The 25437-nt window shown below is 40.8% G+C and overlaps 1 long non-coding RNA gene across 2 annotated transcripts in view; it reads right to left on the bottom strand.

Annotated features, from left to right (window-relative positions):
- Nucleotides 1-25437, bottom strand: part of LOC123801171 (uncharacterized) — a 140860-nt gene that overhangs the window by 47926 nt on the left and 67497 nt on the right. For both annotated transcript variants that reach the window (XR_015725922.1, XR_006782132.2), the window contains 4 exons: nt 15628-15988; nt 14720-14864; nt 12956-13077; nt 10288-10512 (listed from right to left, as the gene is read on the bottom strand). This is a non-coding gene — a long non-coding RNA (uncharacterized LOC123801171). The remainder of the gene's footprint in view (nt 1-10287; nt 10513-12955; nt 13078-14719; nt 14865-15627; nt 15989-25437) is intronic.

Here is a 25437-nt window from a genome sequence, read left to right as displayed (position 1 = left end):
GTGACTCCTTATAAGTCACATATACTTGAGGGAAGCCAAGAGGAGAGACAGTCAGCAAAATAAAACCAGATGTGAATTTGATATGATTATACCAGCCCTTCCAGTGGGACAAACACTTTCAAATTCACATTTTTTTTCCTTGAAATCTGTTGCATCACGGAATTCTTTCAAATAAGTGAAACACTGAGCATCTCTTGCCCAAAAAGAATTACATGAAACCCACACAGGGCTTTTGAGAATTCATTTGCATTTGAATGATGCAAATTGTAATTTAGAATAATAAAGTCTGGAACTGAGAGGGAGAAATTATATGAACAACTCCACTTCCAGTCAAGTCTACTCCTAGTCCTCATCCCAACCTTCGGTCAACATGTCCCATCAGAGATGTTCTTCCGTAAAATAAGTCATATCCTTCCTGGTGCTGCCACACCTGACTGTCAGTGATAGGATCAAATGTGGTGTACACAGGTGGTTATTTCCACCTAATTATGTATTCTCAAAGATTCCCCATGAACAACGGATGTTTCTGTCTGAGTCTTCTTTGGTACAATAGCTAGGGCATGGTGGTACCATAGTAAGAGTGAACTTCTCTAAGATACATTCAGGTTCTAATGTGGAATTAGCAATAGGAACAAGTCTGTATTATAAAAGATCATATGTTTGCTGGAAAAAAACAATATTCATCAATTGTACACTATCAGACTACAAACAACGCTAAACATACCTCCTTATTTTCAAATACAAATTGGATAATAATACAAGAAAAATTGTCTGACTTTTCCTCAGAATGGTCAACTCATGTAATTTCTAAGCCTGAATATTACATGGCAAAAGGAGACTAAGGCATCACTATTTGGGGAAAGCAGGAAGGGGAAAGACCACTTCCCTTCATGCATTCTCTGTCACTACAGCGTGGTACTGCCCCTTGAAGCCGAGCTTAAATTTGGCAAAAACACTTTCATAAAAAGTATGAATTTATAGTCTCCTTATCAACTCTCAGGTTTCAGAGAATTTTAGATGTCATCTAGCGTACCCACCCAACCCCCTCCAATCAGGACTGACATCTTAGCTGGTGCACCTTTAACAGAGAGACAGCTGGGGATGCTTTGAAAGGTGATCACATCTTGTGTTGTGTGCTTCTACTCTGAAAATACTTTCATAAACAAAAGCAGAATTGACTTCCACAAAGTTCCTTGGGAGCAGTGCAAACTGAATCTAGTTCTTCTTTACAAAGACTGAAAGGCACACTAGTCCACCCTCAAAAGGATCTGCTCTCCCCAGAGCCAAAGTTGGCCCATTCACTTAACCACTCTTCATATGATGGGTGTGGACACTAAACACCCTTGTCTCCCTTCTCTGACACTCAATCTCCCATCCTCCTCCTGGACCCACCCTTTTGTGTTTGGGTTTTCTCATTTTCCTTCCTTCCCTCCTTTTTCTTCCCAAACCACACACTCACAGCTGTCTCATAGATGAACACTACCCATTCTGAATCTTCAGTGCAGACTTCTCTTTCAAGATCAAGTGCTAACTGAACCACACGCATGGATCAGAGAGGTCTCAACCACAAAGTGTCGAAGTGACATCTTTCCTCTGTATCCCCTAGCTCAATGAATGGAATTTACCATCATCCAAGTAAGGCACTTTTCAGCCATAAGAAAATCCTCTTTCCCCTCTCAACACACCCTTCCAGTAAGTCCATTTCCTAGAACATCCTTGAATTCTGTTCCTTCTTATCCATCCTCCTCCTGCCACCTTCACTCAGGTCATTGCTATTTCTCACCCATTTTCCTCACTATGGCCAGAGTGATCTTCCCAAAACACAAGCATGTCACATCCTTTTAATCACAACAAAAGAAACTATATCTAACTAAACACCCTTTCATAATGCAAAGGTACACTTACTGGCCATATTTTGTAGACGAAAGATATGCACATAAATGGTATTCTTTTTTTATCGGAAGCATGATTGACATACAATATTATATTAGTTTCAGGTATACAACATAGTGATTTGACATTTGTATACAGCACAAAACGATCAAAATGATAAGTCTAGCTACCATCTGTCACCACACAAAATTATTATTTTATTGACTATATTCCTTATGCTGTATTTTACATCTTTATGACTTACTTATTTCATTAACTGGAAGCTTATACCTCTTAATCCCTTTCATCTATTTATTTCATCCACCCCCACCCCCTCCCCTCTGGCAATCCCCAGTTTGTTCTCTGTATTTATGAGTCTGTTTCCGTTTTGTTTTGTTTGTTCACTTGTTTTGTTTTTCAAATTCCACATATAAACACCATACAGTGTTTCTCTTTCTCTGACTTATTTCACTTAGTGTAATACCCTCTATGTCTACCAATGCTGTCACCAAATGTATTCTTTTTAAGAAGAGGTTTGAGTTAAACAAAAGAAACAGTTGTCAGAAAGGAAGAGCTGCAGCTTTACAAAACATTTCCACACAGCTCATCAGTTCTAAGCTGTTAGTTGACAATAAACATATGGGAGGAAACAACAATATAAGACAGATTTAAGACCCCATAAAGAATACCTGTAAGTTCAATAAGACATTTTCCAGACCCTCATACCTCGGTAAAATCAAAGAACATGTTCTGCGATGCCTTTCCGTTTTTAAGAAAGAAGTTAATCTTCCATTTTCTCCATCATTAATAACTCCTTGGTACTTTTATGCCTGTCTACACACACAGATTGCAGGGGGGCTCGGATCGAGTTCTCTAGTAGGGATAAAGGCACTGGGCTGAAGAGTTTGAAAGGATTGTGATTCAGTAACAGAAACAGAAAACTGCACTACATTTTTTTTCATGAGGCAGGTTAACTTCTATATCATATGAATTGTCTCTATCACGAACAGCAACATAGGAGAGATGAAAGGGGATTCTGTTAGTCCTCAGTCCCTGCTATGGAACAAAGCAGAGTGATTTAATTATACATTCTTAGGCTCCTAAAATTGGCTCTCCCTTTCTTGGCTCTTACAGTTTTCAATAAATACACACTAAGAGTCACAACTTTGGAGTTTCTTGACAATTCCCAAACAAAATATTTTAGGTTCATTCACTTGTGTAAATTTATTTAGAAAAAAATATTTAAAGGGTGATGAGGTACTGGACCTAGCCAAATTCCAGATGAGCAAGATGTCCTAAATTTTCAAATGTACTTATTTCTTTTTTGACAAAATCAATAGTACATTCTCATTTAAGTAGTGTACAATTAAAGGAAAAGTTCTTTTTTATTATTAGTATTTTATCTGGAAAACTAATAAACTCTAAAAACAAACAAACAAAAACACTAAATCATGAACAATAAATGATTTCAGTTAGGTCCCAGGCCGAAAGTCTGACTTCTCACCTCAAAAGAACTGACATATACTTTAGAAATAAAACTGGTTTTCTTGCATGTTTATAAGTATTTACATAAGTATAAAGCAATGAGTTCTCTTCTCCTCTTCCTTTAAAAACAGAAATATTTTGATTGGGATTTTTATTTTTCATTATCCCTTTGAAATCCGACACAAATCTGGAGAAGTTGAACTTTATTTAGCATAATTTTAAAGAATCGTTTTTTAAATGGCTCCATTAACAGATATTATTTGAATTCAGTTTTCATAGTCCTGTTGGTAACCAGAACACATGTTTTGGTGGTCATATCTCAAGCTCTTCAACCTCTTCAGAGACTTGTAAGGGTGGATATGTTTATAGCAAAAAGTCACTGCCCTATCTGGCTAACATACAAGATGATATGGGTCAAAATCAAAACGAGGTTTGGTTCCCTTTCAAAGAAGGAAAAATAATTGCAATAGTTTTTGTTCTGATTATGGCCATAAAATGATTTTTTTCATCCTCTCCAGGAGCATAGACTCTATTTCAGATGTAACAGAAAACTTGGGGGGAAAAAAAAGGAATGAGAAAGCCATTCTTAAATATGACATTTGTACAACATCGACTCCCTACCTAAATACAACCAAAAAGAGGAGGACAGTATCTCTCTCTGGTGGATAAAAATAAATAAATAAAACTTGGGAGTGAAAAAGGAAAGTGCTCTGAGAAGATGCATTAACAGAGGATTAACCTCTGAAATGCTAATAAGACAGGGAAGGAAATGATAAGGATTGTGGACCGCATTTCTCCCTGCTGAGCCAGAGATAACAGTGCTTCACTGCCAAGAATTGTGTATGTGTTGCCGTCTATGAAAATCTATATACATTTCACCCTATTTTTATGCATGTAGAATATGAGCATTTTTAAACACCTCAAAACAGCACTAATTGAGGCTATTTTCTTTAACTTTCATCTTTTAACAGGATCCATAACTCATTAGGGATTCATCTCTGTATTTCAGCTCCTGGTTTAAGGCCCCTAGTACCACATATGTCAATCCACGGCTATCTAGAGCATTAACTGAAAATGTCAAAAGTGTAATTCTTCATCACAGAGGAAATAGAATTATAAAAATTAGATCTTTCAATTACGACTGACATTTACCACTCTAATCAAGGTTAGCCTTACATGTGGTTGGGGTCAGAGGTCGAAGGAGAATGATTCTGTACTCCAAAATAACTCGAGCACAGGTCCGCCATTCAGGTTTTGTTTCCCCCGTTAGTAAATTCTTCCATCATCTTGGTTCTCAGTCATAACAGCCACAATAATAGCTACACTTTATTGCAGATATCCTATGCACCAAATACTGTGTTCAGCCCTTAATAACTGACATAAAGAAGTCCTGAAGTATAGACACTAAAATCAGACTCCATGTATTTGAACCCTGGCTCTTGGGAAAATTACCTAACCTTGCTAAACTCCTGTTTTCTCAAGTGTAAAATGGACTTGATTGTATCTCTATCATAAGCTTGCTATAAAAACGATGAGCGATGATGACCAAGAAAATTAAGCATTTTTCCTAAGATCACACTCAGCTAAAGAGATAGAAGAACCAGATTCAAACCTAGTTCTTATAACTCCAAATTTCCACGTTCCCATAACGTTCCACTGTCTCACACCACCTCTGAGGGTGGCCAGGATGACGTACAGACAGAAGGAACCCAAGAGGAGCAAGCCACCAACACAAACAGTATTTCCAATCCTGGGAGGAAACCCAGACCTTTGAGGTCCTGGGATAACCTAAAGCAGACAGACCCTATTTGGCACTCAGAATTTCAGGAAATTATACTGGTGACATGCTGGTGACACGCTGTTGACACACACACACACACACGCTATTGACACACACACACACACACACACACACAGACACACATACACACACAGGACTGAGGGTAAAGAATGAGTCAACTAATGAATTCTAAGAAAATCTATATAAGAAAGAGAAAAACTCCTACTCCCAGTGAAACATCTTATGCTCCTTTCCCAACTTCAGCACCCTGCAAATACCTTGATGCCTACATTTTATGACAGAAGATGAGGGTACAATTCAGGAAATCTGGGATGAGTTATGGTGCCTCTTGATTGTAATCTCCACCCAGGTAGGATGATCATTGGTTTTTGTGACCACTGCACTCGTACTAGCTACCACATGCTGCAGTAATGCTCAGTAAGTACTCGAATTTAATTGAATCAAATGGCTGCTGTGATCTTTCTCCATAGCACACAGATATTTGACCTTCCTGTTTTGTCTTGAACTCTCAATATCCAGCAATATTCAATTTGACATACATTTGGATCCCGTCCACATTAAGCATCTGCAAGACAAACACCCAAAGCCACAGGGATCAGACCTATCAACTCAAGGAAAATGGAAACATTCCACTTCAAGAGGAATGCACATTATTCTAAATGGCTCTGTTTAATATACAAGACAATGCAATTTGATAAGAGGTTTGCAATATTACATGATACTAATCTGGATTTAACATAGACTTTCCTCCTTCATGAAATCCAGACACAGTCTCACAGTGGTTTTTCTTTGCAAGACATTACAGTCATCTGAAGACCTGAATGGGACAAAAGAACCCATTTTCAAGGTGATTTACTCACAAATTGGTTCTCAGTTCCTCCCTAAAGAGGCCTCTCTGGAGGCTGCGATGTTTGTTCCCTTAACAGGGCTCCTAGCTTCCCCCAGAATATGTGTTCCAAAAGAGCAGGGTGGGAGCTGTGATCTTGTATGACCTAGCCCCAAAGCCACATACCATCGCTTTGGATCTTTGATGCTGTCTTGCCGGCTGCCTTCCACAAGTCTCTTCCATAAAGACAAGTTTAGGAAACCAAAATCACATTGTTCTTCAGGCTATATAATTTCTGTAAAGCTTTTTGGAAATATATGCCAAAGACCTTAAAAATGTTTATAGCCTTCGACTGAATAATTCCGCTTCTCAGAATCTATCCCAAAGAAATAGCCACAAATGCAAATGTATTATGAGAGAAAAAAAGCCCATTTTTTATAAATACATAAATTTTGTAAATAGAAGACCCAGAATAACAAAATGATTAATTAAATTCAGGTGCATCCATCGACGCTAAGATTTACCTTCTTCCACCTCCCTGAACTTGAAATATGTCTTACAGTAGCCAGCATCTTATTATCCCCATCAGACCCGCAGTAGGCAAAAAGTAGCTGTCATCGCCAGGCACGCATGAACGTGGTCACAGATGGTCATCTTGTCATTACCTCAGTTGAATTATGCACATTGTTGGTACTACACATGTTGATTTCACTGCTACTTAAAATGTCTTCAAAGCAACACTGTGATTCAGCATCGCGACGAAAAGTTTTGTGTACACAGAAAGGCATGTAAACAGAACAGCAGTGGGCAAATTTTATATTGGCGAGGCAAATATTCGTCACAGGAGGAATGATCACTATTCCACATTTTGTTCCAAAGCAACAAATCATGTGAGTACTTTATGGAACATAAGTAGATGAAGAGATGTTACATTTTGTTTTCTGAGGTATATGCAAATATATATATATATTGCATATGTGCACACAAAAATATGTGTGTGTGTGTATGTATATGTATTTCTTCTACATGCCACATAATGCAACTGAAGGCAAAAGAATTGCCGAATCCCCGAACTAGAAAGAAATATCAAAGCATCGAAAGGCTGGTATGACCAACAAATTTTTCATGGAAGGCGATCATCAAGGCTTTGTGTCACAGCTTAATTAGAAACATTTTTGTCCTTTCATAACAGTATGTAAGATAATAATGCGTCCTAAAGTCAATGGCATCTTAAAATGACATTTAAAAGAAAGACTTCCAGGGTGCCTGGATGGCTCAGTTGGTTGGGCAGCTGCCTTCGGCTCAGGTCATGATCCCAGGGTCCTGGGGTCGAGCCCCACATTAGGCTCCTTGCTCAATGGTCACCTTGCTTCTCCTTCTCCACCACTTTTGCTCTCTTACACTCTCTCTCTCTCAAATAAATGAATAAAATCTTTAAAAATAAATAAATAAAAGAAAGCCTTCCTGGAGACTTGAGAAAACTTTGGGCTTAAATAAAAATATAAAAGCAGCATACAAAATTGAACTCACAGCCATGTTGAGATGATTTTAAAATAGTGTGGAAAAAGTGAAAGCAAATCCATCAAAATGTTAAAAGTAAAATGAGATTATAGTTAATCTCTATTTTCTTCTTCTTTTTCATGTTCTCTAAATTGCTAAAAGGATGTGGGTTTTTTAATTAGTTAAAAATAATACTTAGAATATTAAAAACAGAGATGGGAATGCATCTTCCCGACACATAATTATAAGTTCCTTTATAACCCATTATTGTTATCCACTAAATCTTTTTTGAATCCATTTATATTTCCTATCCTTCTTCTTCTGTGAGAAGGACATCCTATAGATTCATAAGCTTCAAATTCTACCTCCTGCCTGGTGTTGCTGGCGTGGGCCAGCTCAGGTCAACCCAATCTACATTCTTGACACTTCCATAATCTTCAATAAAACTTTTGCAGCCATGCTATTCCAGCCACAAATACTAGTTTATTAGGTTTTTTTTTCTCCAAATATTGAAGCTCTTTCAGAAAACTTAAGGACCTTTCCAACTCATCTTTCTCAGTACTTAATAATTATTCTGAGCTCACCTCCCTAGGCCATCCTGAGATCAGGTCTATAGCAGACCAAGTGTACCCCCAATTTATTTATCCAATCGTGACATCTTTCCATTTCTTTCCTATGGGACAGAAACTAAGAGGAACAAAAGAGGATATGCATCTTTTCCTGGGCATACGAGTGATCAAAGGGCCTTTTTTTTTTTTTAAGATTTTATTTATTCATTTGACAGAGAGAGACAGCCAACAAGAGAGGGAACACAAGCAGGGGGAGTGGGAGAGGAAGAAGCAGGCTCCTAGCGGAGGAGCCTGATGCGGGACTCGATCCCAGAACACTGGGATCACGCCCTGAGCCGAAGGCAGATGCTTAACGACTGTGCCACCCAGGCGCCCCCTTTTAACTGGCATATTCTACAACCACGGGCTTTTGGAGACTAACTTTATATCAAACATGAGAATTTCTGAGGTCACGGAGAAGATGAATGAGGAGAGCCGAAGGCAGAGATGGAATGGAAACAAGGAGATACGGAAGCCGAGTTGAACCTCGAGAACCAGGCAACTCTGAATGAGCTGGATTCACGCTGGGGAATGTATCCCCAGGCCCATCTTCCTCTCTGCTCTGGATCTTTCTAAGTGTTACGGCATTTGCAAAATCCATCTCTTTCTTCTTTTGTCTCTCTCACATTTCTGCAGCCGAAATAAATTGTGACCCATTGCCACAGGCAGTCTTGGGGTGCAAACAAGAAGCAGGATGAACCCAACCTCCCACGTTTGGGCTCTTCATCCTCAACACTAACAGAACCCCTCCCCCCCACAGCAGCATCTCCATTTGTCTCTGCAGTTCACAAGCTTCCATCCTTGGGCCTCATACACTCTTCTGTCACTTACCAAAGCTGACGGGGACCTGCTGCAGAAGTGGCAAGAGTATCAGAGGACCACCCATTAATTCCACCAGCAAAGGCCACCATGCCCCAAATGACACTCTCCCACTGGCCCCACCAATCAACCAAGTCCCTAAATCCAAAGTTGATTACCAGAAGTCATTTCCATTTAGTCCCCCCTATGAGCACATTTACTTCATGGTATAATTATCAAGTCATTTAAGCATTTAATCTGCAGCCCATAGCATGTTCAACTCCCTATTTTTGCCCTATCCCAAACCCGACTAGCTAAAATAATAAATAAAATCAGGCTTTAATGCTACTCATTTATAACTAATAATAAATGTCTGAATTGGTCTGAGATTGAAGTTCAAGATTTCCTCGGCTGGAGCTAGACTTTTCCCAGAGACGTGGACACAGAGGAATGATGGAGGAAGACTGGCTGCTGGGGCACCACAGCAATACAGAGCTCATTTCAAATCGGAGACACAACACATCTGCTCTGCGCTGGGAGAGCAGCAGCCGGCGCACAGATTTGGGGGAGGAGGGAGAAGGGTCTACTCTAAGTGTCTCGTCACCATTACATTAAGACCTAAACTTTGTAAAGTCAGAATCTGCCAAAAATAGTAAAGGAAGGATATATCTCATTGCTCTGTCATGTGTGAGACGTTCATTAGCATTTCATGCAGGCAGGCAGAAAATTGCTCGAGAAAGGAAGAAATCACATTCCTAGCTCGTTCCCCACCAAGCGCTGCAAATGTGGCATTCCTGCACAGGAGGGAACCCTACCCTGCCGGCAACAGACTCATCATCCACCCAACTCACAATGAAAACACAAAGAAAGCAAAACACCCCTGCATCTTTATTGCTCTCAGTACCTTGTGCATATTTATCAGACTCAGGAACGTTCCCTGAAATCATTACATAAATTCTCTGTTCTCCTGAAGTACCACGCTCCCTACCTGAATTCTGTTTAATTCATTGGAGCAGAGGTATAATTAGTTTCTTTAATGAGCAACATAATCTGAGGCATCTGAGGAAGTGGGGAGAGAGGGGAGGAACGGCATGTTGCGCCCCGAGCACCAGAGGGAGGCTGGGTGTCACCTGCATCTCAGCCCCATCTGCTCCGCCCTTTTCAGAAGTGGGGTCCCCTCTGACCTACCAGGCTAAGCTGCCACCCAGCCCCAAGTGATCAACTGGCCATGATGCTGAATTTGACTTGCATCTTTGAGGTTTCTCAATTATCTATGGCAACACAGAACTCATGAAGGAGAGGAAGGCAAGCGCTTCAAATACTTGACCCCATTTTTCATCACACCTTTTAAGCAGAACTGATTAACGAGGAACAAAGTGGACAGTTTTCAATTTTACCTCTTCCTCCTTTAATGGCCCTGCTTCTGGCGAACAGTAATAAGCAGGGACGATCGGGACGATCTAAAAGCCGTGTGTCGAAGGGGGACAGGCTGGATAATGAACGTCTGAATGCTGAACCACGCTTAGGCATCTGCGTCCACCCGGGAGATGAGGGCTCTGTCTCGCGGCGGCCTGGAGGTACCAGTCTGTGGTCAGAACGGTGCTTTGCATGATCAATTTATGCTGATAGAGAGGACAAAAAAAAAAAAAAACAACTATTACACTGTCTTTAGTGTGTGTCTTTGAATTGACTTTCTGTCACCTGCCTCTCATGACCTATGTTGCTGCTGGCGGGAGACTGACAGCTCTCCACTGACGTTGTCACCAAACGTTCCATGCTGACGTCTCAGATCACAGAACCAAACCTTAGCACCTGTTCTTTTCATTCTGTAGCAGGATTTATTCCACCTCATCCAGTCCTCGTGGCTCATCATTTAAAAACAATAAAAACCAAAAAGAACGACCTGAGAATATTAGCTAGTTAGCGATTTAAAAAATCAAGTTCTTTGCAGTATGTTCAGTGACATGGGAAAAGGCTCATCATATAATATTAAGTGAAAAAAACCAGGATACAAAATTATGGATGCAACATGATCTGATTGGATTATACATGTATGTATGTGGGTGTAATTCCAAAATATTAATCTTGATCATTTCTTGACAATGCAGTTAAGAGTAATTTTAATTTTCTTCTTTATGCTTTCAAAAATTTACTAAATTGAGCGTGTATTATTTTTATAAGCAGAAAGAAAATAATCTTTGCAGACTGCTATAGAGATGTAAAATATTCCTCTGTTTAAACCTGCATTTTATTGTTTATTTAAACTACATTCTATCACACTAACTCCACACCCTGTCATCTGGATTCCCCAAGTCCCACCCACATGGTTCAACTCTGGTTCTAGCATCCAGAGTGCAAATGAAGTGAGCAAGCTGACTTCTGCGTGACTCCTCAGTACAGCATGTGTCAGGAAGCAGAACGAGCCAGGGGAGCTGACTTCTGGTCCCCATCCTGCTCCTAAGAGTAATGCAAGAACCTTGGAAATCCCTCTGAGCATCCTGGGCCAACTTCTCCCCATATATGAACTGAAAGGTGGGGCTGGATGACCCAAGGGCCCATCTCGCCTGAAACTTCTACTTTTCATGAGCTGCTGGCTCTAACTGCAGCAGAAAGTTCCAGTCACTACGAGTGTGAGGTTACTGCAAAGTTCCGTTCACAAGGCAAATGATTTTCACTCAGCAGGAAATGGTGAAAGCCAAGAGTCATAAATATCCATAAATATGTGCTGTTTTATCTCGGAACAAATCTCTCAGGCAAAACAGTCATTGCGGATGTAAATACAGCCCAAACCTCTATAGTATTAAAAATGGCGGAGGGGCGCCTGGGTGGCGCAGTCGTCAAGCCTCTGCCTTCGGCTCAGGGCGTGATCCCAGCGTTCTGGGATCCAGTCCCACATCAGGCTCCTCCGGTAGGAGCCTGCTTCTTCCTCTCCCACTTCCCCTGCTTGTGTTCCCTCTCTCGCTGGCTGTCTCTCTATGTCAAATTAATAAATAAAATCTTTAAAAAAAAATGGGGGGGGGCTGTGAGGGGGCTTAAAGAAGGGATCAGAAAGGTGGTCTTTCAGAAACATTCAATTACATACTGTCCCGAATATAAATAAGGAGTTTGCTGTGTACCCAACACTTAAGTTTAACAGAGTCCGAATTCACCTGAATCATTAGGTGACTCAAGTATCATAAACACCTGGTAGGATTATAATAATCTGAATCTGAACAATTAGTCATAGAAATATAACCTTCAACTTCAATGAGATTGTTGACATGTTAATTTCTTAAAATTATGCAAGTAATACATAAATTTGCCATCAAATAAAATTCAAACCACACAGATGTACTCTACATATAGAGTAAAAACATGGAAGTTTCCCTTCAAGTCTTCCCTCTGCCCACAGCTCAGCCCACCGGTGACCTATGTTGTAGACCCTTTTAGTTTTAATTTTTTTTAAGATTTTATTTATTTATTTATTTATTTATTTATTTATTTATTTATTTATTTATTTGAGAGAGACAGAGAGAGCACTAGAGAGAGTGAGCATGAGTGGGGGGGGTGGAGGCAGAGAGGTAGGGAGCCTGACATGGGGCTCGATCTCAGGACCCTGGGATCATGACCTGAGCTGAAGGCAGACACCCAGTCGAGTCACCCAGACACCCTGACCCTTTTTGTTTTAAATGTGCCTATCTTCGCACGGTTCCGATCTATCTCTCCCAAAGCACTACAAGAATATTCACAAATGTTAGATGTCTTTGTTCTGTCAAATTCAACCAAAAACTTCACAAATTTCTTACTAAAATGGAATAGTTCCTTTCCAAAGAAAAATCCATTACTTAATCTCTTCTAGAATGGATTCCAACCATTATTCTCTATCTCTGCTAATCTTATCTTTAAAATAATAAGCAGATCAACATGGATCTTAAAGGAAGAAATGCTCCTGGGACAGCAAGAACAGCAGAGAAGCCTCCGTATGTGTGCAGCTTTTGACTTCTCAAACACAGGCACATGCAGACCTTTATTAGCTCAGACTTCTCAGAGCTCCCCAGATGCCTCCGCCTCGCCCCCATTACTTACCATGTGAAAACACGTCCAGTCTGTGCAAACTGCTAACAAACAGGATCACAGCTCTTCCTTCTCGATCTTCTTTCCTCTCACTCACAACTCCTCCTTCTCTGCAAAACTACTCCCCGACAGAGCTACAGTTCAAGAAAAATTGGGTATTTTGGAGGTACAAGAAGTCCAGAGAGGGCTCTTAGATTAGAGATCAGTCCCAAAGCTTTCATTATTTAAATGCTGACATGGACAATGTATTACTGGAAAACCCAATTTTCTGGAAAGTCCAAAACTCAGTAATGGTTTTGCAGGGATCACTTAAGTGTGGAGCCAATGGAAAAGAAAATAATTTTTGAAATTAAATACAATTAACCAAACAGCTCAGGTCAAAAACATTATTGAGCTCAGGGAGGGGAAATGATGGTTTTTTTTTTTTTCTTAAAATAGAGGAAATATACTATATCTACTAACAAGTATCATTTATTGGTGCTTACTATTCCTAAGCACCTTACATAAGTTAAACAATTTAATTTCAACAACAAATCTACAGGAAAGTACTATCATCATCTTCATTTTAAAGATGAAGAAACTCAAGAACAGAGAGCTAATAAGTGTCATCTCACGGAATCTGGGCTCTCCCTCTTTGTAGCAAAATGGCTGCAGCAATGTCAGCCCTCACGTCTCCTCCCCACACCATCCAGAGGAAGAGAAGATCTCTTCTGGAATTCACACTCTCATTGGCCTGATTGTGTCACATGCTCTTCCCTTAGGGACAGGGAGACTGGGATATGCCAATTAGATGAAACCAAATCAGAGCCACCTAATTATATACCTGGAGGGAGGGTCAATGTCACCTAAACTTCCTGGCTGGGAATAGAGGCAGTAGGAGAAGGGAGATAATGGATCCTAGAGAGGTGGCCTTCTCTGAAATGTCTACCATAGTATCCATCAACCAGAAAAAGAACAAAAAGTTTCTCTAATGGCACAATTATAATCATCTTCCAGCTTGAAATTATCAAGTCTTATTGGCATTATTTGTTCTGAAACAATATGTCCTCCATGCAGTTAACTTTTTCAAGAAAAGTCAAAGTTTTATTCTAACCTCTCTTCCCCAGAATCAATTTCTCCCAGGGACAACAGTAGGTGTGTAATACATGTTGGGCACTCTCAGGAACACACGTGATCATTTTTTATGAGGAAATTTGATAGTGCAGAACTAGGACTATCATATCCTTTTGGATTAGAAAAAAAACAATGATTTCAAATAAGAAGATTCTTTCTAGCTCCTCATCTTTTATGCATGTGTTATTTCACCCCTGAATTATAGAGTTAGTGCTTTGCTTATACACAAGCAAAGCACACAAATGAAATCAAGAACTGTATGAGTCCTTATGAAGCTCAGAACTATTTCTCTGCTTTTATTCTAAACAGATAATTAGCTATCCAATTTAAAAGATGTTCTCAAATGAAGATGCCACAGTGTTCCTTGGGAACACATTTTAAAGTTTAATGATCTTTACTATCAGCAGGATGCCTGTATTGAAACTAACATTGAATTCAATTTAATCCAATGAATATTTGTTAAATATGGAGTACCTACTATGTGATCATCCTGAAGCTCATACCCAGGTCTCAGTAGAAAACACCATCCCCATTAGCCTTCGTAAACTAGAAGACCACAGTTGTAACCAAGTCCTACACAAGTTAATCAACATATATGTATTTGAGTAGCTGTGCTAGGGAAAGTGACATGCAAACAAGTGTAAACATTATCCTCAACCTCACCTCCCCAGGATTCATGTTTGCATTTCATTTTCCTGGTCCTCATCGTTTCCACGGCTTTCCTCTGAACCTCCTGCTAGTTTTCCACAGCTATGATAAATTGACGTCTCACAATGGAACTCCACAAATAGAAACAACCAAATGGATCCTGGAAAAAATAGTGGCTTATTTGGGGAAACAGATTCCCAACCACAACCCTTTTACATTGAGTTGTGCTTAAATGGAAAAGAAAAATAAGTATAAACCTAAAAGAGAAAACAACAGATCTCGACTAATAATCCATGGGAAACGCTTCATATCATTGTTACTAGGGATGACTAATCTGATAAAGCCCTTAGCTAACACCAGCTGTCCATAATCAAAATAGACTAGCAACCATTCCCAGGCCCACGATGTGCACACATGCTGCTGAGAAGGACTGATTCTATCAAAGCCTAAGCAGCTCCAAAGTTCATTTAGTTCTGCTCCTCAACAAGCTTCAAAACCATTTGAGACCCCGCAGAGGGGGTGTAAAGCTCCAGAGCAGGCATATTAACGGGTGATTGAAGTCATTTCATTTAATGCAAGAATCCCTCTACAACCACGGTTATCCGTTGATGCAGCCCCAGGGGAGCCGGGCAGGGCTGCTTCAAGGACCTTGGTCAAATTCCAAATATTGGGAAGCCATTCCTTACAGTAAGTCACACCCCTCCTCTCTGTCATTCCCACCACCACAACGTGTCTAACCCTCCTTCCAAGGATAGCACTTTAAAGACAGGAAGACAGCTATCGTGGTCCCTTAGTCACATCTCCCACTGCCTTCTTCATCGAGCATCAGACAGCCCGCAAATCGTTTGCGTCTATCTTTCTCCCTGTCACTTTGGTTCAGCAAATTACGTGATCTAAAATCTAGACTCTTTGCAAAAACTTACCTGCTTCCTTTTCTACCATATTTTTGTTGTTGTTGTTAAAGGTGTTTATTTTGTCCTCAGTCAGAACTGAACGAGTAAGTGAACCACCCAGTACACGTTATAATAAGCCTTTATCCTGAGGATGTCCTTTTCGTCACGAGTCAACATGTATGCTGCTTTGTGCCCGTTTAAACTCCACTCTGCTGCTTTCCTCTGCCTTGGAGTCTGTCTGTATTCAGTCTTCTCCATGCAGTCACTCCTGCCCTGTGGATTAAGGTCAGGTAGCAAATGCCTCTCCTCTCCATCATCTAATTGATCATGCTGCTGTGACATTTCAATCTCTGCTGTATCGGGAGAAGCAGCCTCATGTTAGATGGTAATGCTGTGGAGGGAAACACAGAAATAGAAAAAGCCTATTAACCTTCAGAAAATGATAGTACATTTTGTGCTTCTCTTAACACCTGATTATTTTCTAATCAGTAAAACTTTCAATTTATTAAGCCCTAGGTGGGTAAAGGATGCTTTATCAAACGGAGAACATGAGACACCACTTTTACGTGATTTTGTGGCAATCACACAAACTGGGAGAGATTGGAGTAATGACCAATCTACGAAAGCCACAGACCTGAGTTCCGAACACCAAGGTGCTCTGTCAACACATTTCTACGTTGACGTTTACACAGATACCGCTAACGTGTAACTCCAAAAGGCAGAATTCAGACCTAGTCTGAAAGACCTGGGATTATAACCCGAAGTACCCAGTATAGACCCGCTTCTACTGTGTATAGCAGCTGTACCCATCTTAACTCACTTATCCTTCAAAACATCCTGTCAACACCTGGAAGATGGGATCCATTTTACAGATGAGTTCACTGAGGCTTGGACACTTGTGACTTGTTGAAGCTCATGTGTCAGATGGAGTTCAAATAGAAAACAAATCAATCACTGAATCAGTATAGCACAAGTGTTTCTCATAATTCCTCCTCTCTGAGATCAAATATTACAAAATTAATGCTTTTCCTTGCCCTAGATTTTGATTAGTAATACAAACAAAAGAAACAGTTGGAGGGGAACAAGGATCCCAAGAAGGCTGCCAACGTATGTCCTAAAGGGTATGTCACCAGGACGCTGCCTGGCAGCCAACCCCGATCTCAGCCTCAGTGACTTGAGGGCGAGAGAGAGGCCATCCTCTGCTGCTAATCATTCGGGAACGCGGTTAGGCTGTCTCAGCATCTGCGCTGGCCACCCCTCCTGCTGCTGCTTCCTGCAGAAACTGGACTCCAAAGACCTGGCTCCACTGCGAATATAGGACCTTCCAAAATACGGAAGCCTGAGACAGTACCCAATTTTCCCCTGTCTCTGGGGTGAGGTATGAAAACCCATTTTTAAAAAATGCTCTGGGGAGAGGGGAAGACAATTTTTTTCTTTCTCGTTTTCTGAGAGAATTGAGACGTTTCCCTCTGAAATGTTTATAGGAAAAAAAAAAAGAAGAAAAAAATCCTTGGTGTGGGGATGCAATTTTCCTTCTGAAATTTTCCACATATTTGTGAACCACCACGCCACTTACTCCAGCATTAAGCACGTGAACATCGTGAACCTCTTCTAGGTAACTAAGTACAGGACAATCTCTGCTTTGCCGTTTTCTTTATAATTGTAGGCTAGTGACATATGTTCCTTCATCTGTAAGATGGTGATAATATTAGCCTACTCCAGGGAGATTTTGTAAGAATAATAGAGAAAAGCCTTTAAACCCAGTTATAGCAACCACCCCCATAGACAAAGGTTTCTAAGGGATTTGGAGGAGTGGGAGGGAGCACAGAGGGAGTAGGATGACAGGAGGAAATGCGGAGAAAGAAGCCCAGCCCACCTCTCCCCAAGCGGTAGCATTCTAGCTTCTCTTCCCCTAATACAAGTCCTCTTCTATCATCTAGTTCTTTTTCTGACCCAGCAGGTTCTCCATCAGACCTCCTCCAGGTCCCAGGGAACTATTATTTCCACATTAAGGGCACTTGCTTATGATTTTGTTTGCAATTCTCACATTTTTATATATGCCTTGCTGCTTTCCAGACTACACGAAATACGCTAACGCCATGGCTAAAGAGTCTTGCATTAAGAAAATTATAGTAATGTGGAATCTGTTGACTTTTCACCTTAGAGACCAATTACATTACCGTCCACTTCCCACCTCAGTTTAACAATGGTTGACAAGCTCACAGAGCCCCGTATCAGTAAAGGCAAAGAGGGTCTACAGGGTTGACCATTCTGTGATGCTTACATACCCAGTCAGCCTCAGAGTTAATAAGACATTACCCATCACTGGAGAGCTAAGGAAAACAAAAGAAACAAACCTCAACTGAATACCACCATGGCAGAATTAAGAAAAAATAAAGCCATTTCTTGACTGGATTTAAAAGGAAATTACATAAAGAAAAAAGAACACTTCTTTTGGTCCACCCAAATTCATAACATTTAACTCTACTGAAAGCACTCAGTTGGCAGAGAATGTGTATCAATGATTTTAGGTCAAGCCGCTAACAAAAACTCAGGATTCAAAATGTAATAACTTAGAATTGGCCTTTTTTTATCAGAAACATCAGTGTTTTCAAAGTACTAGAATATGTTTCAATAGAAATCACTCTTTAAGCCCAGATGTACATTGACAGATGAATGGATAAAGAAGATGTGGAGTGAATACACACACACACACACACACACACACACATATGCACACACCAGAATATTACGCAGCCATCAAAAAAATGAAATCTTGTCATTTGCAACAACGTGGATGGAACTAGAGGGTATTATGCTAAGCAAAATAAGTCAATCAAAGAAAGACAAGTATCATATGATCTCACTGATATGTGCAACTTAAGAAACAAGGCAGAGAATCATAGGGGAAGAGAGGAAAAAATGAAACAAGATGAAACCAGAGAGGGAGACAAACCATAAGAGACTCTTAATCTCAAGGAAACAAACTGAAGGTTGCTGGAGGGGAGGGGATCGGGTGGCTGGGTGATGGACATTGGGGAGGGTATGTGTTGTGGTGAGCACTGTGTGTTGTGTAAGACTGATGAATTACAGACCTGTACTCGAGAAACAAACAATACATTATATGTTAATTAAAAAATAATAATGTAATTCTGGGGAAGCTGGCTGGCTCAGTCAGGATAGCATTCACCTCTTGATCTTGGGGTCATAAGTTCAAGACCCACACTGGATGTAGAGATTACTAAAAAATAAAAAATAAATTAAACATTAAAAAAAAAGAAAACACTTTTTAAAAAGTTAGGCTTCTTAATTGTATTTGTAGATGAATGTGATTGCCCCACTTTTTAATCAAATAAAATTTTAGTATCTATACTGAATTTGGTCAAGATGTTTATCTGCAAATATAGCTAAATAACAACTAACTCTTTCTAGAAACAAAGCCAAGACAAAAGACATACTCATCAAGTATAAAATCTGATAATTTTTTAGTTGAGCTTCACAAGTCTCAAAAATGATCTAGACTGGCTGATTACATGTTCATTCCCTTCTCCTTCCCAACTACCTGTTTCGCATCATAAGCCAGACTCTTCTATACTTGTGATCCTTTTCCTGAATATGTCAAAAGGCCGGTGGTCCTGCAGTAATTTCAACGCCTCTCTCTCCATGCATTTCCATCTACCTTTTCAACAAGTATCAAATTAATGATCTGTTCAACTCCAAGTCACTATTGAGGCATCTCATAAATCAAGAGATGTGTTTTGATTCAATACATTACCCTCATTCTGTCTCTGCTAGACCTTAAAAAATAAATCATTCAGATTAGGGAAAATTATTTCCAGAAGAAAATCATCAAAAAAGTGTTCCAAAGGGGCACCCGGGTGGCTCAGTCGGTTAAGCGTCCAACTCTTGATTTCAGCTCAGGTCATGATCTCACTGTCATGAGATCCAGCCCCACGTCGGGCTTTGCACTCAACGTGGAGTCTGCTTGAGTTTCTCTCTCCTTCTCCCTCCGCCCCTCCCACCCTGCTCACTTTCTCTCTCTCTCTCTCAAATAAATAAATAAATATTTTTTAAAAGTGTTTCGTGGCCTTCAAAATCTACATCAGATCTATAAAACTTTGATTGTGAAGTATCGGTTAAGCATTATCATTGCAAGATATTATTTAAAAGTAGCATAGGTCTATGTAATATAATATGCATTTGTGTATGCATGTGCAATAACTTAAATCAAATGTAAAGACATAAATACAAACTATTGCAGTAGAGATCTATGTGCATGTGTGTTTAATATTTTTAACAGCTCAATATTCTCTTCTCCTTCCTATAGGGCACAAATTTCCTTTTGGTGAATTACTTCTTTCCCCGTCTGTTGCTTTGGTAGGACAGTAAATCCAGTGCCCGCATCCTACTAAGAATGTCAAATTAACCAGCTTTCTCCACACTTCCTCGGAAAAGCCAGAAGCCTGAAGAATCAGCTGCTGTCTTCCAGGATTTGCATCTTATGTGAGAGATACTGGGATAGAAGAAGTTGTTGGAATTTCACACTTCCCACCTGTGGGGCCCAAACATGATCCTTCCTGCTCTGAAAACACTCCCAGCCCCCAGAGCAGCCTTAAGTAATGACTATTACCAAGACTGATTCTCAGCTTTCCAAGTGATTTGCTGAGTTCCTGGTAAGTTTCCAGGAGACTCCCTTCTTCGATTGCCCAAAGTCATTTTCTGTTGCCTGCAACCCAAGGACCCTGATCATGACAGTTACTTATGAAATAAACACTGAGTAAGAATACACATTAAATATATTCTTTACATGCTGGGTGATTAGTATATATATGTAGATGCATTTTGTTGATCAATGACTAGAAAGGATAAAAGAAGTTGAATTTTCAGGAAGGAGGTTGCCATGAGCTCTCTCTAGGAAAATAAGAGCTGAGAAAACATCTTTTTCAGACACTGTGTCTGTGTGTGTGTGTGTTTCAGATATTATACATATTTATAACTAGTGGTATGTTCTGAAATTTTATTAATACCTTCAATTAAATAGTTAATAATACCTTCAATTAATACATTACCAATTAAAATGGGCAGCAGGGATGTTCAGTGAGAACTCCCAATGGCAAAAAAGTGAGTTGCCTTTCTGTGTTGGAAAATTCTGTATTTTATGCAGCCAGTTAAAAGACCATCTCGGGGCGCCGGGGTGGCTCAGTCGTTAAGCGTCTGCCTTCGGCTCAGGGCGTGATCCCAGCGTTCTGGGATCGAGTCCCACATCAGGCTCCTCTGCTAGGAGCCTGCTTCTTCCTTTCCCACTCCCCCTGCTTATGTTCCCTCTCTCGCTGGCTGTCTCTCTGTCAAATTAATAAATAAAATCTTTAAAAAAATAAAATAAAATAAAATAAAATAAAATAAAATAAAATAAAATAAAATAAAATACCATCTCATCCAACTGTTCAATATAAGAGTTTATTATGCTCAAATAGCTATGGATATTTTATTGTTCACCCTTTGCGATCTTTCTTAATAGCGACTAACTATCCTGATGGGCCGTATCACCCCGCCAGGAGGGGATTTCTTCGCTTTGTTGATGTGGAGCATTAACTTAATGTTGCAGAACTTAAGGTCTTCTCTTTGATAAACTTATCATATCCTTTCTCTCCCTGCACAGTAAGTCTGACTTAATTATCTCCCAGAAATGAGTAAAGCTACAATTTTTGTCTTTGCTTGCCCTTAATCCTTATTTGATTAAAGTACCACATGCTTAATTGGGTTGCGTTTACCTCAACCTCTTCCCTTCCAAATATCGAAGGCAGCCGTGGGACTGCTGGGGTGGTGTCACAGGCCCCTTGGACCCAGCAGATGGGAGTAATGTGCAAAACGCCAGTTCCTCTTCTCTCGGTGGTGCCGCCCTGCACTGCCACCCCCCCTGCACCTCCTCCCTTTCCTGGTTCCCGCCCTTGAGGGAAGAGGAGATATTTGTAAGAATGAGGAGGGTGTGTGACACCAATTACTCCCCGTTCTACAGGCTGCAATCTTTTCAGTCTTGCAGGTCTTTGAAAAGACTTCAAGTGTTATTTGATGGAAACCCTGCAGTACTGACTAGAAAGGGCTCACTAAAAACCTCAGCATCTGAAAAGAAAAGAGAAAAACACGGGCCCCTGTCAACACACATTTTTTTAAGAAAGTGTGGTTATTACTGTGATGCTTTTACCAATGAGTGAACTTCGAAGATGCCAGGAGAGAGGTAGTGGGGGAGGGAAGAGAAAGAGGGGAAGGGGGCAGGGAGAGAGAGAATTTCTCTCGGCTCCAAATGGAAGCAATATTGCATCAAAGTCATTTTCCCACCAGTAGGCATCTCCAGGGTCTCCATGACACAAGGCACAACTGTAACCGAACAACATTGGTGGAGGAAATGACTGGTTTCGACATTACCCTCAGGGTTGGTTTCCTGTGTGGCCCAAAACACCACAAGCTAGAGAGCTTAAAACAACAGAAATTTTTTCTCTCACAGCTCTGGAGATTGGGAGTCTGAAATCAAGGTGTTGGCAGGGTTGGGTTCTTCTGGAGGCTCTGAGGGAGAATCCGTTCCATGCCTTTCTCCTGGCTGGTGGCGCTTGCCAACAATCCTTGGCATTCCTTGGCTTGCGGCTGATTCACTCCAATCTGTGCCTCTCTCATCACGTGCCATTCTCCCTGTGTGTCTCTGGGCACAAATTTGCCTCTTCTTATAAGGACACCAGCAAATTAGGACCCACCATCATCCAGGATGACCTCAACTTAATTTGATTACATAAGCAAAAGCCTTATTTCCACATAAAGTCACATTCACGGCACTGGAAGTTAGGACCTCAACATATCCTTTTGGGAAATATAATTCAACCCACAATACCCTCCTTAAATAAAGTAGCCTTGTGCTATTTTCCAAGCTATTCAATGTTCATCTTTGTATGTTCAACCCTTTCTAGAACTCACAGTGGTCCACAGTAAGGGGCAACTACTCATGGTGTACCCTTGCATGGTGCATTGCCATAATTTCATTTAAATGTTACAGAGTAGAGGACAGTCTGCTGCGAATAAGGGCTAAAGAACATAATTTGTCGGGATCCAAATAAAGGCTGTTTGTTCACTATAACCCACAAGAATGTTACCTTGTTGGTATATCAGAGAAAGAGTTCAGGGCAATCAATAGGTCTACCAAGATGGGCACCAATGAAACTGGTGAGTGGTGTGGGAGTGAGGAAGAATGTTCTACACGCTGGCAGGTGTAACTATACCATGACAGCAGCTGAACTATAATCGTGGCTGCTCTGAGACTCAGTCACTTCCAGGGTGCCATCAAATCTGTTAATACCTAGAACGCACACATGTTAAGAACCCCTGCTTTCAATTTTAAGTGTAGATCAAATGTTCCAACTCCGGCACCTCTCCCACTAAATAATGGCTTCATAATTTACCAATTGTCTAACTCGGTGCATTGTCTAAAGATGAAAACCTCCGGCCTGTAAAGGAAATGATTTGTGGTAGCTGAGTACTTTCTCAGATTTATCCAGTGATTTGTTCCGTGGATATAGGAAAATGGACCCCACTCAGGGCTTGAATAAAATCACCCAACTTCACCAGAAAAAACTTGGTCTCAAGAATAGGAATCTCAAGAATCCATCTACACCTTCTGAGAGCACCTAGGAGGATTTGCCCAGGCTACAACCCCCAGAAATTGTTGGGGAGTCAGAAATCCCATCAGCAAGGCTTTGTTCTGAAGATGACAGAAGAGCAGTCTGACACAGTAAAAATATCCACGCCCCACACAAAAGTGACAATTTTATAGAGAACCCTTTATCAGGTATGTTTCCAACCAAGAAAGCTAGAAGTAAACCCAGGAAAGGCACCTGCTGGAAAGACATGAAATGAAAAAGAAAGGTGCCTAATAATGTCACCTCCTTTGTAGTTGTCCTGGGGGCCAGCCCCGTGACTCTTCTCCCCATGGAACTTCTGGGTAACATGTCCCCCGAAGACATTTTACATAACATGGATGATGGAGGGGGCCCATGAGGCAGGTGATCTGCACAAATATTCTCTCAGAGAGGAAAGTCACATTCAGTGAAGGGAAATGAGGGAAAGAACAGAGATTTAGAGAATAGAAAAAATGTCTTCTGCTTTTGCTCCAATTGTCCGCTTCTTCATCCCTCAGCCACCCTCTTCTTCTCCATCCTGCTGACTGCTGAGTCCTCTATGATTATCCCAAAGGCTAAGTGAACATTAGCTGGAAAAAATGAGAGCCCAAGGCTCCGTGGCCTTCCACCACTTTCCACGGTCCAGGGCAAAGCTATGAAGAAGACGCTCCCCCGTGCCCTGCTGAGACTCTGGATCAGATACAGAGACTGCACCAACTAAAAGCCAACCTAAGAGCCTCATAAAAGTTTACAGATGGGAGAAGGACTCTGGAAATGTGAACAGTGCTGAAGCTCTGTTTCCTGACCACACCTTGACTTCTCTGTCCTTCAGAAACCTGCTCCTACTCTGTTCCACAAAATACTGTAACCAGAACTTTCGGGCCACTTTGCTGGGGCTATAACCCCCAAAACACGTTCCTTTTCACAGGACACCCTAGTGCTGCCAAGTTAGTTGTGCTTGGAGTATGGATGTGCAGCAAACCCACCTTGGGGCTGAGACTGGTGGCCACAGTCCTTGTCTTCCCTGGACACATAGCTGGACCGCACGCCCAGTTCTCTTGGAGTTAGGCTTAGCCACAACATTGAATCCTAACAAGGGGACTGTAAGGGACATGCACGACTCGTCGATCTGGCGCATGGAACTTCTGTGCACAGGAGTCTGTGCTCTTTCCCACCCGCCAGCCTGATACAACAAACACAACCACCGTGAAAGCTGCGGAGAGGACGGCAGAGCCACATGGCAGAGCCACAGGGTAGACAGAGCCTGGGGCCCTGAATCACCACAAGGAAGCAGCAATCAAAGAATACCTTTTAGGGCATTATATAAGCCAGAAATAAACTATTATGTTTGAGCCATCGCACATTCTTGACTCTTTGTTTCTTACTGCAATGGATCTACCGTAATTAACATGCCCCTTCTTTCTGAGGTGCCTACCACGGAGGCTGTGTGCTTTCCCACCCTGGTTTTCACTAGAGCATTTCATTGGGCAATTATGCTTCTGAAAACACGGCAGATGATGTAGAGAGCCTTCCTGATTGATGATAAAACTTCGCTAAGCAACAAGCCTCTACGTTACTGTGCGGAGGAAACGGGGCCAGCTGTAGAGTCAGACTGCGTTTGATCTCTTTTCCACAATACTCTGCCCAGGTGATGAATATAAGCTCACTGTATCTTCCTGATCCTAAACCCTTCTCTGTAATTGGGACAACTAATTATCCCAATTAATTATTAAGATACAGTTGCAAAGAGTAAGGTTTAAAGAGTAGAATCAAGGTACACAGAAGCTATTATTGTTATTATTATTTATATTTACTAGTATTTACTTGATTGTACCCTTTAAGTACAGGAACAGTATCTGATTCAACCTTTTATCTTCAGCAATAAACATGAGTTCCCAGAAGACATGGATTATGTCTAATTTATCTTTGTATCCCTACATCTAGAACAGAGATGCTTACTTCATGAAGGGAAACTATCCTTAGTATTAATATTATTATTCACTAACTGTCACCTCCAAAGCAAGGATTATGTCTATAAATCTCTGGAATCTAGTAAGGGTGACCTGCATGTAATAGGCCCTCAACAATAGTAATCAGTAAATCAATTTTTCAAAAAAAAAAAAATTAATTAAATAAATAAACCAATTTCTCTCTGGTAGGTAGTTGATGTGATGCTGGT

Source organism: Ursus americanus, chromosome 10, assembly GCF_024610735.1.
Source record: "Ursus americanus isolate L20-20 chromosome 10, mUrsAme1.1.p, whole genome shotgun sequence".
Lineage (NCBI taxonomy): Eukaryota > Metazoa > Chordata > Mammalia > Carnivora > Ursidae > Ursus > Ursus americanus.
The sequence above is the reverse complement of the archived record's forward strand: the minus strand, read 5'-3'. Positions and strand labels throughout refer to the sequence as shown.